Source organism: Gorilla gorilla, chromosome 3 (genome assembly GCF_029281585.2).
Source record: "Gorilla gorilla gorilla isolate KB3781 chromosome 3, NHGRI_mGorGor1-v2.1_pri, whole genome shotgun sequence".
NCBI classification, from domain to species: Eukaryota; Metazoa; Chordata; class Mammalia; order Primates; family Hominidae; genus Gorilla; species Gorilla gorilla.
This window is the reverse complement of record NC_073227.2, coordinates 39,330,491-39,346,666: the sequence shown is the minus strand read 5'-3', so window position 1 is coordinate 39,346,666 and position 16,176 is coordinate 39,330,491. Positions and strand designations below refer to the sequence as shown.

Here is a 16,176-nt window from a genome sequence, read left to right as displayed (position 1 = left end):
TTTATTAACATAAAGAAGCAAGACTCAGTTAGAAATGTCAAAACTATTTTTATTGAAGTGATAATCAATTCCTGTTGGCATTGCTAAAAACTTCCAAAAAGTTTATTAATTCTACAAATATTAGGTTAAGATTATGTGACTTGCCAAAAACCACATTATTCTTAAGAATACTACCTAATCAAAGAGGTGCAGATCCCAGCTGCTGTCTTCTACAAGTATACCAAAAAGAACAGAGAAACTGTTATTTATAGTCAAATTGCAATTTATTAGAGCTGTTATTTTGTCAACATGTTACTTCAGTGGTTTGTTTGACATTCTTCTAGATGGACTCTCTCTGGTCCTGTCAAACTTTTCAGTCTTTCGAAGAGCCTGTCAGTAAAAAATATAAAAATCATAGTCGTCTAATGAGGTCTTGCCATATGCGTACATGCACATCTATGATATGCATGGCATTTTAAATCTGTGGATAAAATAAATGTGAATACTTGTTTATTATTTTTTCCATGGGTTCCGAACTAATTATTCAAGTAATTAGGGTTTATCTTCTTTTAGATAATTGACCTTCATACAATGAAAGATCCCTTAATTTTTATAAATATCTAAAATGCCATATATTTGTTGTTTTTATTTCGTGTTTTGATGTGACACAAGCACCAATTTCCTTGCAATACATAGTTTTCTAAAAATAAATCATTTTAGTAACACTCAAAGGAACTTTGGAGCTTTGACATGACGTATATGTTTTATGAGCTTTCAATATGTCCTTGATAAATGTAAAGGCTTCTTAAATGAGCTTCTGTAAGACAAAAGAATCACAAGGTTCATTTTGCCTATACAAGCTTAATTCAAAGCTCCCTCAGACAGTTTTTAAGTTTGTTCATTCACTCAACAAATATTTATTTTGTGCCTACCAGATGTCAAGCACTTTTCTAGGGATAAGAGATACACAGTAAGACAAACCCAGATCCCTGTTGTAATGGATTTTATACACATGGGTGTTGGAAGAGGGAAATATTTGGTAGAAAAACTAGACATGTGAATATAAAATAGGGCATGATAAGGGAGATAGAGGTACCTGCGTGAGTGTTGCTAATTGATATAGGATGTCAGGGAATTGAGGTCCTCTCTGATAAGGTGACATTTCAGTAGAGATCTGAAGGAAGAAAGAGAATGAACCCTGCAGATAATCCTGTCAAAGGGTATTCCAAGCAGAGGTGGTACAGTAATGCAAAAGGCAAGAAATAGGATCTTGCTTGTCACTGTCAAGGAGTAATAGGGGGACAGTGTGCCAAGGGTTGTTTCGTCCCAATTGCCAATGTTTGAATTTATTGATAATACTTTTAAGAATATTTTAAGATTTACGAAACATTTGAATATATTATTGTGTTGATTCCTACTACATGCCTGAGATATCATTGGGAATTATTATCCTGCCATTATTTGGGAAGAAATTGAAGTTCAAAGATTTTAAAGGGCCTTGTCTCAAATCTCATAGCTGGTGAATAGACATGCTAAAACTGCAACCTAAGTTTCCTGAGTCCTGGAACATTTTTCTTCCCATTGTTATTATTATTTTCTTCTTCCCATTCTTATTATTATTTTATATTTTGCATCACAGTTAGAGGAGACTGAGCCTTTTCTAAACTTTTCTAAAATTTTCATTTTCTAAAATACATGTTTTTCAAAGGAAAAATTCAACCCCAAATATGAGAATCTGGAAACAAAACCCAGAACAATATCTCTCTTTAAAAGTGCCTGCCAAGAAGCAACCAGAGTGACCATCTGTTGAAATCTTCACATTTTGGCAAAAAAGAAACCAAGGTCAAGAGATACATATTTACAAAGCTTGTAAGACACTTGAATTTAAAAATTGTTTTTCTCCTAAGGAATAGCATATTCATTATCCTTAGATGAAAAGTATTAACTGTCATTCAATAGTTGATTGATGTGAGACTTTAAAATTATTTGAGTCCAAAAATTCAGGACATATCAGACCTCCTCTGAACAGAGGATATGCCATCCTCCCACCAATCCTTTATTCCTTTCATATCATCTACCTAAAATACATTTTCTTTTTTTTTTTTTTATTTTTTGAGAAGGAATTTTGCTCTCGTTGCCCAGGCTGGAGAGCAATGGCACAATCTCCGCTCACCGCAAACTCTGCCTCCTGGGTTCAAGCGTTTCTCCTGCCTTAGCCTCCCGAGTAGCTGGGACTACAGGCATGCACCACTGTGTCCGGCTAATTTTGTATTTTTAGTAGAGACAGGGTTTCTCCATGTTGGTCAGGCTGGTCTCGAACCCCAGCCTCTGGTGATCCACCCGCCTTGGCCTCCCAAAGTGCTGGGATTACAGGCGTGAGCAACCGCACCCGGCCCCTAAAATACATTTTCATTCTCACCACCTCTGAAAGTTTTTTTTATTGTTTGAGGTATCATTTATGAACCACTATGCCAATCACTCCCTGACTCCTTCATATCAGTCTCATATAGGTTAGAATACCATCAATGCTTGGGTTGATTTCTCATTTTGCAGCTAAAATATGCTCTTTTTATTGTCAGTTTTATTTAAACTGTCAATAATATCTGTCTTAGCATCCCTAAACAAAACAAATGATAAACTTTTATGGACTCTTTGTATTTCCAGCCCCTTTATTTTACACACACACACATAAACATATATACATATACATACAAACACACATGCATGTATATATAATAAATTCTATGATAATCGCTTATAATAATGGATGGTGTTGATGATGATGAAAAAGGAGATGACTTAAGTCAAAATGGCTGATTATACAAAACTTATGGTTCACATGGACTCTTCACCTTCCAGAATCTTATAATTTTATTCAAGTGCCCATTTCCAACCAAATGCTTACCAATGTTCCTTTGGAGATACAGGGCTGTGGGGGAAGAAATTTAAAATTATAGTGCCTTTACACAAATTTAAATACTGCACAGTATTCCACAGTAGGGAACGCTATGGTGAGCATATTGAGTCATTCTCCGAAAGAAGAAATTTAAATTTTTTGATGACTTTTTTTATAGTAATCACCAGAATTTTCTTCCTTGAAACTCTCCGAAAAAAAAAAAAAAAAAAAGCTCTTATTAGTTAGCTAAGCATTAACAGTTCCTTTACTACTTGGATCCTTAGTCTTTCTAATTATGTCTCAAGGGCTTAATAATCTGGTAGAAAAAGGGAAACCAGTTTCATGTTTATTTCAAAAATTCTTTAAGGCACAGGAACTTTATATTACTTTATACATTTAAGGCAAACCAATTGTTAAATCAAGGTTTTTCTTACAGAATGGAAATAAATTATATAACTTTAACCAAGTTTTTTTTTTACCAAGAAAAAGACAATTTCTGATAGCACATACAAGAGTGAAAGTGGTAATTTAATATATAAATAAATTCAAAGCAGTGAGAAAAAAATTAGCAACCATACAATCATGCTTTCTGATGACGAGTGAACCACAGATAAGAAGTTGCCTTTTATTGAAGATTATCATTTTCACTTAAGTAACTCAGTACATCGGAACTGACTAGAAACTCAGGTACCTAGGTAAGCAAAAAAAAAAAAAAAAAAAAATGGTTTTATGTGTGGATGCAGAAGGTACATATCCAAGAAGAAAAACGAAGTTTAATAAGGTTCCAAGTTTCATTACAGAAAGGGTATCAAGAAATAGCTCTGAATCTGTTTTGTGAGATAATGTCTTACAAATTAGAATATTGAGTCAGAGAGAAATCTTGGACCGTTGTTATCTCCTGCTGCAATCATAGTCCTGAGCTAGAAAGCATCATGCATAAAGCACTACATAAAGAAAAAAACAACTGATAAAACAAAGTATTCACTTAGCTTGGTATTTCCAAAGACAGTTGAAACCAGAGTGACAACAGTTCTCTTAGAAGCCTAGAATGCTGGAAGGATTTAGATAGATCAAAATTTAGCAGGGTAATCTTAATAATTGCTCATTTCTAGTGGAAATTGTGGCTCCAGATAGCAGTTCAGTAACAGGATCCTTCAACCAATCAAATATAATGAAATATAAATAATTAAATGCAATTTTAAATAGTGGTCAAAAATATTTTGGAGGAGAAACCAAAACCCTGGAAAAGTTATAGACCAAATAGCCTGTTTTTGCTCCCAAAGTATGATGGACAACCTAAAATATTAGAAGACTTTTTGAATAACATGAGCATTTCACATATGGTATTCTCAGTGTATAAATTGTGCTAAATGAACAACACTATTTGATACACAAAAGAAATCCTTTGAGGAAAAAAGTAATCCTTAGCTATGTCAGGCAGTCCTGTGACAGTGCCACAACATACCCATCTGATATAGCTTAATATCATTGATTTTTTTTAAAATATAGCAACCCTGGGTTGTGCTGAATAAAAAGAAAACTAGAAATGGACATTGATTGAATACTCACTAGGCAATACACTATGCATTGTACACAGACTTCCTCATTTAAGCATTACAACCACCATATGAGGAGGTTTTCTACCTGATTTTTTTTAAATGGCAAGATTGTGTAGTAAGAGGGGGAGAAACAGGAGAGAAGGCACAGGAGACAAAAAAATAAAACTAGAGAACCAGAAAAAATGTTGAAAGATCCAAGACAGCTGAAATTTTTTTTTAATGCTTCAGAGCTGATACATTCCAAGATAGCTGTCCCACTTCCAAATTGCTCATAAAATATAACTCTAAATATACATTGAATTAATTTAGCTATAGAAAACTCTCATTTAAAGGCATTTACTGAAAAGTGAGCCAAATATTGATTTCTGGAAATAACTATTTGAAATTAAATATCTAGATCACAAAAGAAATAACCGATTGATATCAACATTTGCCAGAATATATTCACGAGGATTACTGTGCATGGTCACGAAAACGCCATGCAACTTTTTGATGATAAACACTTAACTAAGCTCTTCATTTATCCCTGTTAATATTTAAGCTCAATTTTTTTAAAAAGAAAGATCTAAATTAGAGATCAAAAAGCGTTATTAAATTATTGCATGTTGTAATTTGATATTTAGTTATATGAAGAACTGACTTTGCTGAAGCTAAGGTGAAGGTACTGTTTTATGTTTAGAATGAAGAAAAAGTCTATTTGAAATATTTCCCAAGATTCCTCCACTCATAATTAATTCCCTGCCTCTCCTTTTTCTTTTGCAGTTTTTGTGAAGGATATAGTCACATTTCCTATAAAAAGGTCAAATTAAGCAGTACTGTATGCCTTACGTACATATAGTTTTCTTCCCTTTTGTGCATAATGAAAATGTTAATAAGTATCACAAATTCTAAATGGATGTTCAGTAATATTTTTTCATCAAATAATTCTAAATATTCTATTAATTCAGAGATATATTTTTTCATGTCTTTATGCAATTTGAAGAAATCTTAAAGTATAGCAGCTCTGCAATCACAAGACGTTAAAAAACACAAAAATAAAAACCTTGTGACTGGGAAAATGGGCATTTATGGTTGAACCATTTGGACAATTCGTCATTTCTTTGTGGTATAAAAACAGGTCTCATGTTTAGGGCTTGCATTCACATTACTCTGTTCTACTCTGTTATAGCCTTTACTTTTTTTTTTTTTTGAGATGGAGTCTCACTCTGTTACCCAGCCTGGAGTGCATTGGCATGATCTCAGCTCACTGAAACCTCTGTCTCCCAGGTTCAAGCAATTCTCCTGCCTCAGCCTCCCGAGTAGCTGAGACTACAGGTGTGCGCCAACACACCTGGCTTATTTTTTGTATTTTTAGTAGAGCTGGGGTTTCACCATGTTAGCCAGGATGGTCTTGATCTCCTGACCTCATGAACCACACACCTCGGCCTCCCAAAGTGCTGGGATTACAATATCCTTTACTCTTAACTTCAGTAGCTCTGTCATGCGCTTTTTTTTTTTTTTTAACTTGCTCCTAGAGTATTCTTAATCCTGCAATTATCCAATAATCAAGGCATTTGATTATTTTAATTTCCTGTTTATTTTTTCTTAATGCCCCAAATAATTACAGACTGAAAAGAAAATGGTTTAGGGTGACATTATCACACTAGCTTGAATAAACATTGCCCAATTATTTTTTACCTGCCCTGTATAACTTTACTTGTTCTTTTTTTTTCTGGGCTGGAAAATAAAAGTCATTTTATAAGTAAGATAAATAGAGCCAGGAGCTTTTTCCTTCACTATGGATCTCACATTCATTGAAACTGAACCTACCGCTATTTCTTGCATATTGTCTTTTTAGTATTTATTAAGGTAGTTCCCTCTTTTCTTCTGGTTAGTGTGACCCCACCCCCCCACCCTCACCCCGCCCCGCTTTAAACTGCCCTCTAAATACTTTTCATTATCCTATTCTGCAATGGAGAATAACTTGTGAGTCAAGATATTTTCTCCCTGATTTCCCTCCTTGACCTTCATGGGTTCTATTAATAATAATTAATAAAAATACTTCTTTTAGTTTGAGCAAAAAAAGCACTCTCAGAAAATGATCCTGTTTTTTCTTAGATACCACATAGTATTAGAATGACGGGAAGTAATTATCAAATAGTCACAAAATAAGTTTCCCTGAGTCATATTCACTCACAGGGTGGAGTTTTCATTTATCCACTTTGTTATATAGTACACATATTGGAAACTCATTTTTGTTTAATGTGATGCAAACTGGTCCCTAGGAATATACTAGGAAGTATCTTCACTCAGACAACTCTGCAATCTCATTTGTCTGCCTAGACAAGCTAATCTGATTGTAATCACGTTACTTATCTCTTAATTTCTTTTGAAGCTGATGTACATCAGAAGTGGCATTCAACTGGGAATAACATAGGTAAAATTGATTTTTATCACATTTGAATGTTTCAGGGCCTGGGCATGTGTTTTTTAGATACGCAATCTTAAACTACCTTGGGGTGGGAGTCCAACAGAGAAGCCACAGGCATAAACTCAATGGTGAAACATAACAAGACTATAATATTGCCAACAACAACAATTATAAGTAAATTCTGATCCCCATTGCTTTTTTTTCCAGAGTGAATTAGTCATAGATAATCACTAACAAATGCACACCTATTTTATTATAGAACTAAAGAAACTGGTGTTGTTTAAACAATGCCTGACTGCCTTCCTCCTCTTGAATTAGATTCCCTTACAATGTCAAAAACAAATACTATGAAAAACAATAGTATAATTTATTTCTAAACTGGATTCATGAAAGATATTAAATAGCCAAGTCATTTTAAAATGAAGCACACCAGCTGCAAATTTTACTTGATAACCATTGGTTGAGCGGGGTGGGCCAGGGGTAGGGGGGGAAACACTAGAAACCATAAGAAGTGATAATCATTTTGTTTATTCATGATCTTGTACACACACTCCTTGGTCTGAAAAAGATACAAGAAGCCTTCAATTTCAGGTTACTGAATTAGATAATTTCTCAGTGTAACTTCTTCAAGAATTGAGTGCTGACAGCATATACCATGGAGAGACAGATCCATGATGAGAGGTCTAGGTAACAGATAATGGGAGGATGGCCAGCTAGGCAATTAGAGACAGGCAACCAGAACTGTGATGATAATCGTCTGGTGGTAGAAATCACAGCAGATGGCTGAATGTAGAAAGAATGATCAATCACAGCATTGTTTGTAGTAACTAAAATTTGGAAATAACTAAATGCCCATCATTAGAGAACTAGATAATGAGAACATGGACTATTAATGGAACAATGATCAAAAATAGTATATACAGGGAGAGAGAGACATGCAAGTAGAGAGAAATCGGTTTTAAGGACTAAATAAAAAGCGAAAGAAGTCATTATATATATTATATATATATAATTATTATATATATTATATATAATTATTATATATATTATATATAATTATTATATATATTATATATAATTATTATATATAATATATATAATTATTATATATATTATATATAATTATTATATATATTATATATAATAATTATATATATTATATATATATTATTATATATATATATATACAATTTTTTTCTTTTTTCTTTTTTTTTTTTTGAGACAGAGTTTCTCTCTTGTTGCCCAGACTGGAGTGCAATGGCATGATCTCGGCTCACTGCAACCTCTGCCTCCCAGGTTCAAGCAATTATCCTGCCTCAGCCTCTCGAGTAGCTGGGATTACAGGCATGCCCCACCATGCCCGGCTAGTTTTGTATTTTTAGTACAGATGGGGTTTTTCCATGTTGGTCAGGCTGATCTCGAACTCCCAACCTCAGGTGATCCGCCCCCGTCAGCCTCCCAAAGTGCTGGGATTACAGGCGTGAGCCACCATGCCCGGCCTATAATATGTATTTTTAAAATGCCACTCTTCAAAGTAAATTTGTTAACAAACAAATATACATGTAGATAAAAGGATAAAAACAGACTAGAAGTACATACACTGACCTCTTGATGGTCTTTGTCTCTCGAAATATGGATAGGGATTATTGGAAGGAAGATAAGATTATAAATATTGTTACATTATTATTTGTTTTTCTATATTTTTACATTTATTTGCAATGAAAAAAAAGAAAATGCATAAAATACATTCAAGTAGGTAATATGAGAACACCAGATATTCTGTATATGGAGTTCCTGAGAGTTATAGCAGGGGGCAAACTGATGGATGTATGTTACTGGGGAAATCAATTACAACAGGATACATAATAGGTCCCACTTGCTATGAATAATTGCATTATTTAGGATTCTTGGTTGCACAAAATAAGGCTAGGGGGCAAGGAGGGAGGGTGAGATGGGAAAAGAGGAGATGTCTATCAAATGTTATGAAGTTTCAATCCTTTAGACTGGAGGAATAAACTGTAGTGTTGTATTGCACTGCAAACAACATATTTAAAAGGGAAATATAACACATTTTCCCCTAAAAGTGAGAAGATGACAATGATATACAGATTTAACAATTCCATCCATTATTTTAATAGAAGTCTGAACCAGTGCATTAAGACAAGAAAAAGCATGAAAAGGCATCCAAGTTTGAAAGACAGAAGTGAAAGAATCCATTTTTTTAACATGTGACAAAACTGTGTTTCTAAGAAACCCTAAGGAAACGATGACAACAAAGTAAAACCCACATAATAATAAGGGAAGTTACCAAAGTTGCGAGATAGATGATCAATATACCAAAATTTATTTTATATTTCTACACAACAGTACTAAAAATTGAATTTAAAAATCTTTAAAATTACAGAAAATTATGAAATATTTAGGGCTAAAAATGCAATGGTGCAAAAGAAGCTCTACTCTAAAAACTACAAATCATTACTAATGTGTCCGGAATTGGTTCCTTCTGGTGGGTGTGTGGTCTTGCTGACTTCAGGAGTGAAACTGCAGACCTTCGCAGTGAGTGTTAACAGCTCTCAAAGGTGGCACGTCCGGAGTTGTTCATTGCTCTGGGTGGGTTCGTGGTCTCGCTGACTTCAGGAGTGAAGCCGCAGACCTACATAGTGAGTGTTACAGCTCTTAAAGGTGGCACATCTGGAGTTGTTTGCTCCTCCTGGTGAGTTCGTGGTCTCGCTGGCTACAGGAGTGAAGCTGCAGACCTTCTCGGTGAGTGTTACAGCTCATAAAGGTAGTGCAGACCCAAACAGTGAGCAGCATCAAGATTTACTGTGAAGAGTGAAAGAACAAAGCTTCCACAGCGTGGAAGGGGACCCAAGCGGGAGCCGGTTGCTGCTGCTTGCTCAGGTGGCCTGCTTTTATTCCCATATTTGGCCCCACCCACATCCTGCTGATTGGTCTATTTTACAGAGCGCTGATTGTTCCATTTTACAGAGTGCTGATTGGTCCATTTTACAGAGTGCTGATTGGTGCGTTTACAATCCTTTAGCTAGACACAAAAGTTCTCCAAGTCCCCACCTGATTAGCTAGACACAGAGCACTGATTGGTGAGTTTACAATCCTTTAGCTAGACAGAAAAGTTGTCCAAGTCCCCACCCAACCCAGAAGCCTAGCTGGCTTCACCTCTCACTAAAATAATGAATTAAAACCTAAGAAAATAGAAAACTCTATCATGTTCATAGATATCTCCAAAATAATCTATAAGCCAATCCAATCGCAATCAGAATCTCCATAAGGATTTTTAAATGATAAGCAAATTCTAAAATTTGTTTAAAAATTCAAAGTATCCAGAACAGTTAAAACAATCTTGAAAACAAAGAACCAATTACAAATATTTATACAACGTGATCTCGAGACTAATTATAATGCTACAATTAACCAGTGTAGTATTAGTTTAAACATAAACTTACAAGTCCATGGAACAGGACATAGAGCCAAAACATGAGCCTGCACGTATATGATCAACTGATTTTCAACAGACACTTAGGCAATTCATTGAAGAAAAAAATGTTTTACTTAAATAATGCTGGATCAAGTGAATGTCCATATACAGCATATGTATTAATTTAAAAGAGGATTGTTTCATATTTTACCTCCTATCCAAAATTGACCTGAGATTAATCAAAAATTGAAATATGAAAGCTTAATTTATAAATTTTCAGAAAAAAGTATAAGGGAATATCTTTGGAATCTTAAAATAGTGAAATATGTCTTAGCCAAGACAAAAATATCATGAAATAAAAAGGGAAAATAAATAAGTTGAACTTCATCAAAACTTAAAATTTCTGCTCCTCAAAACCCAATATTAAGAATATTTTCAGCCACAGACTGATAGAAAATAAAATACGAGAAGAATTGTATTCAGCATTTAAAAATAATTCATGCATTAATAACAAAATTTTAAATAATTCAATAAAAGTTAACAGAAGACTTGCATAGAGATTTGAAACAGAAGATACACAGATATCTTGAAAAAATTTTTGATATGGTTTGAAAGTGTCCCCCACCCAAATCTCAACTTGAAGTGTATTTCCCAGAATTCCCACGCATTGTGAGAGGGACCCAGGGGGAGGTAATTGAATCATGGGGCCCAGTCTTTCATGTGTTGTTCTTATAATAGTGAATAAGTCTCACGAGATCTGATGGGTTTATCAGTGGTTTCCACTTTTGCTTCTTCCTCTTTTTTCTCTTGCCTCTGCCATGTAATAAGTGCCTTTTCCCTCCCGCCATGATTCTGAGGCCTCCACAGCCATGTGGAAATGTAAATCCAATTAAACATCTTTTTCTTCCCAGTCTCTGGTATGTTTTTATCAGCAGTGTGAAAGCAGACTAATACAGTAAATGGATACCAGCAGAGTGGGTTCGTCCTGAAAAGATACCTGAAAATGTGAAAGCGACTTTGGAACTGGGTAACAGGCAGAGGTTGGAACAGTTTGGAGGGCTCAGAAGAAGATAGGAAAAGAAGAGAGGTTTGGAACCTCCTAGAGACTTGTTGAATAGCTTTGACAAAAATGCTGATAGAGATATGAACAATAAGGTCCAGGCCGAGGCAGTCTCAGATAGAGATGAGGAACTTGTTGGGAACTGGAGCAAAGGTGACTCTTTTTATGTTTTAGCAAAGAGACTGGCAGAATTTGTTCCCTGCCCTAGAGATCTGTGGAACTTTGAACTTGAGAGTGATGATTTAGTGTATCTGGTGGAAGAAATTTCTAAGTAGCAAAGCATTCAAATGTGACTTGGGTGCTGTTAAAAGCATTTTGCTTCAAAAGGGAAACAGAGCATAAAAGTTCAGAAAATTTATAGCCTGATGATGCACTATAAACTAAAAACCCATTTTTTGAGGAGAAATTCAAGCAGCTGCAGAAACTTTCATAAGTAGCAAGGAGCCTAATGTTAATCCATGCGGAAAATGTCTCCAGGCCATGTCAGAGACCTTCATTGCAGCCTCACCCATCACAGGCCTGGAGGCCCAGGAGGAAAAAGTGGTAATGTGGGCTGGGGCCAGGGTACCTGTGCTATTTGCAGCCTAGGGACTTGGTGCCCTGTGTGCTAGCTGCTGCAGCCATGGTTGAAAGGGGCCAATGTAGAACTTGGGCTGTGGCTTCAGAGGGTGGAAGCCCCAAGCTTTGGCAGCTTACACATGGTGTTGAGCCTGCAGGTCCACAAAAGTTGAGAATTGAGGTTTGGGAACTTCCGCCTAGATTTCAGAAGATGTATGAAAATGCCTGGATGCCCAGGCAAAAGTTTGCTACAGGGGGAGGTCCCTAATGGGGAACCTCTGCTAGGGCAGTGTGGAAGAAGAATGTGGGGTCAGAGGCCCCACATAGAGGCCCTACTGGGGCACTGCCTAGTGGAGCTGTGAGAAGAGGGCCACTGTCCTCCAGACCCCAGAATGGTAGATCCACTGACAGCTCGCACTGTGCACCTGGAAATGCTGCAGATACTCAATGCCAGTCCATGAAAGCAGCCAGGAAGGAGGCTGTACCCTGCAAAGCCACAGGGCAGAGCTGCCCAAGACTGTGGGCACTCACCTTTTGCATCAACGTGACCTGGAGCCAAATGAGATGACTTTGGAGCTTTAAAATTTGACTGCCCTGCTGGATTTCAGACTTGCATGAGCTCTGTAATCCCTTTGTTTTGACCAACTTCCCCCATTTGGCTCAGCTGTATTTACCCAGTACCTGTACCCCCATTGTATCTAGGAAGTAACTCACTTGCTTTTGATTTTACAGGCTTATGGGCAGGAGGGACTTGCCTTGTCTCAGATGAGACTTTGGACTGTGGACTTTTGGGTTAATGCTGAAATGAGTTAAGACTTTGGGGACTGCTGGGAAGGCATGATTGGTTTTGAAATGTGAGGACATGAAATTTGGAGGGGCCAGGAGTGGAATGATATGGTTTGGCTGTGTCCCCACCCAAATCTCAACTTGAATTGTAGCTCCCAGAATTCCCACACGTTGTGTGAGCGGCCCCAGGGGAGGTAATTGAATCATGGGGGCTGGTTTTTCTAATGCTATTATCCTGATAGTGAATAAGTCTCATGAGATCTGATGGGTTTATCAGGGGTTTCTGCTTTTGCTTCTTCCTAATTTTTCTCCTGCCACCGCTTCCTGCCATGATACTGAGGCCTCTGCAGCCATGTGGAACTGTAAGTCCAATTAAACCTCTTTTTCCTTTTTTTTTTATTTTATTTTTATTTTGAGATGGAGTCTTGCCCTTGTCGCCCAGACTGGAGTGCAATGGCATGATCTCGGTTCACTGCAACCTCCACCTCCCGGGTTCAAGTGATTCTCCTGCCTCAGCCTCTGGAGTAGCTGGGATTACAGGTGCCCACCACCACGCCTGGCTAATTTTTGTATTTTTAGTAGAGATGGAGTTTCACCATGTTGGCCAGGCTGGTCTCAAACCCCTGACTTCATGATCCACCTGCTTCAGCCTTCCTAAACCTCTTTTTCTTCCCAGTTTCAGGTATGTCTTTATTAGCAGCATGAAAATGGACTAATACAGTTTTCAATATCAATAGTCATCAGTATCACAGCCTATTTTGTGTTGTTATAAAGGAATCCCTGAGGTTGGGTAATTTATAAAGAAAAGAGGTTTATTTGGCTCACAGTTCTACAGACTGTACAAGAAGCATGAGGCCAGCATCTGCTTCTGGTGAGGGCCTCGGGCTGCTTTCACTCATGGCAGAAGGTGAAGGGGAGCTCGTGTATAGAGATCACATGACCAGAGTGGAGACAAGAGGAGAAGGAGAAGGTACCAGGTTCTTTTTAACAACCAGCTTTCACAAAAACTAAAAGAGGGAAAATGCACTCACCCTCCCCCTAGAAGAGCATCAATCTATTAATGAGGTATCAACTCCCATAACCCAAATAACTCCCATTAGGCCCACCTCCAATACTGGGGATTAAATTTTAACATGAGATTTTGAGGGGGTAAACATCTTAACTATAGCAATCAGTAAAATGAAAACTAAAAAAACAATGAGATATCATTTCATTTGCATTCGAATAGCTAAAATTAAAATGTCTGACAATACCAAATACCGGCAAAGACATAGATCATATTGGAATCCTTGTATGTTGCTGGCAGGGATATAAAATGCCACAAATACTTTGGAGCGTTGCTCCTGATAATGTAATCAATTCCTGATACTGTTAAATAAATGTCTAACAATACGAGAGAATAAATAATTTGTGTTATTATGTAATCTTACCATGAGATACATAATATTTTGTTGTGTAAAATAAATCTGAAAATAATTGTTTCTTGGAAAATGGGATGACTGTACAGTACGCAAGGAATCTTTTGGGAATATAGAAATATTTTGTATCTTGTTTTGCACAGTGGTTACTTTGCTATATATATTTGACAAATTCATTCAAATGAACACTTAAAACCTATGCATGTTATTTTACGTAAATTACACCGCAATGGAAAAAAAAATCAAAACCTGTCCATTTTCTTTCATGTAAATTACACTTCCATGAAAAAAAAGAAAAAAAGTGAAATTTATAACCAATTCAATCAACAGGTATTTATTGATTGGACATCAGCTGGATCCAATGGTAATGGAGGTGTAATTAATTCTAGCAGCATAAGATTCATAATCTCAAACAACTAATAAGCAAAAAAGGTTAAAAAATAATTTAAAATAACAATTTAAGTAATGGGACAATGCATTCTATGGTAAACTGTACTTCATTCTTCTCTTTCCGGAGGCTGTTGGACAAAATCTGTTTCCTTGCTTTTTCTAGCTTCTAGATGCCACCTGCGTTCCTTGGCTTAATGGCTTCTTCCTCCATCAGCAAAGCCAGTAGCATAGGATCTTGATATCTTTCTCTGGCCTCCAATGTACTGCCTCTCTGCTCTTACAAGGAGCCATGTGATTACAGTTGGTCTACCCAAAGAATCTACCGATCTCAAGACCCTTAACCTAATTACATCTGCCAAGTTTCTTTTTTCCCTTTTTTTTTTTGCCAAGTAAGTTAACATATTCACAAGCTTCAGGGAGTAAAAAGTGGACCTCCTGTGTGTGTATGTGGGGTTATCTATCATAGCACACTTTTAACCCCCCAATGATTCATATATGTCCTACACACAAAATATATTCACCACACTTCAGGGTTCCCAAAAGTCTCAATCCATTACAGCTTCAACTCAAAGTCCAAGATCTCATCAGTTCAAAATTTCCAACCCTTATGTACATTATCTAAATTGGATATGAGCGAGGCTGTAGGTATAATTCATCCAGGGGCACAACTGTTCCTCTGCGAACCTGCAACACTCAAGAAATGAGTTTCCTGCTCTCAAAATACAGCAGTGGGACAGGCATATGATACCAGTTATAAACACGGACCTATCTCCATGATGGCTTACTCACATGACCGGCAAGTGGCTCCTGTCAGAAGGAGGCCTTGGTTTCTCACCCTGTGCATTTTTACAGTAGAGCTGCATAACGTGGTAGTTAGTTTCCCCTTAAGTGAGCAATCTAAGAAAAGAGAGCAGAAGCAGAAATTTATTTACTCTTGTCCATATCCTATTAGTCATGTAGCCCAATCTTTTTGTTTATTTGTTTGTTTGTTCGTTTTGGGTTTTTTGTTGTTGTTGTTTGTTTTGAGATGGAGTCTCACTCTGTCCCCAGGCTGGAGTGCAGTGAGGCAATCTCCGCTCATTGCAACCTTCATCTCCCAGGTTCAAGCGATTCTCCTTCCTCAGTCTCCCAAGAAGCTGGGATTACAGGCATGCGCCACCATACTCAGCTAATTTTTGTATTTTTTTTAGTAGAGATGGTGTTTCACCATGTTGGCCAGACTGGTCTCGAACTCCTGACCTCAAATGATCCGACCATCTGGGCCTCCCAAAGTGCTAGGATTACAGGCATGAGCCACTGTGCCAAGCCACATAGCCCAAACTTGATAGTTTTTCAGGGGACTACACAAGGGGGTAAATATCAGGAGGTCATTATCACTGGGGGCCATTTTTGAGATGGCTACCACAGTGAGCAATATAGACCTTACAGAAAAATGTACCAGATGAAAACTCAGTTGTGAAACAAATTCTCACAGGAGATGAAGGGGAACCTCCACGATCTATGAAGGATGTGAATTCAGTATTTTAAAAAAGTACTTTAGGACGGGTGTGGTGGCTCAAGCCTGTAATCGCAGCACTTTGGGAGGCTGAGCTGGGCAGATCACATGAGGTCAGGAGTTCAAGACCACCCTGGCCAACATGGTGGAACCCCATCTCTATTAAAAATATAAAAGTTAGCCGGGCGT

General features: G+C 37.0%; 1 long non-coding RNA gene across 1 annotated transcript in view; it reads right to left on the bottom strand.

Moving 5' to 3' along the window:
- Positions 1 to 244: 244 nt before the first annotated feature.
- The window catches only part of LOC109026568 (uncharacterized), a 40,361-nt gene continuing 24,429 nt past the window's right edge, over positions 245 to 16,176 (bottom strand). Inside the window, exons 4-5 of the long non-coding RNA XR_002005579.2 lie at positions 15,282 to 15,389; positions 245 to 369 (exon numbers count right to left, since the gene is read on the bottom strand). This is a non-coding gene — a long non-coding RNA (uncharacterized lncRNA). The remainder of the gene's footprint in view (positions 370 to 15,281; positions 15,390 to 16,176) is intronic.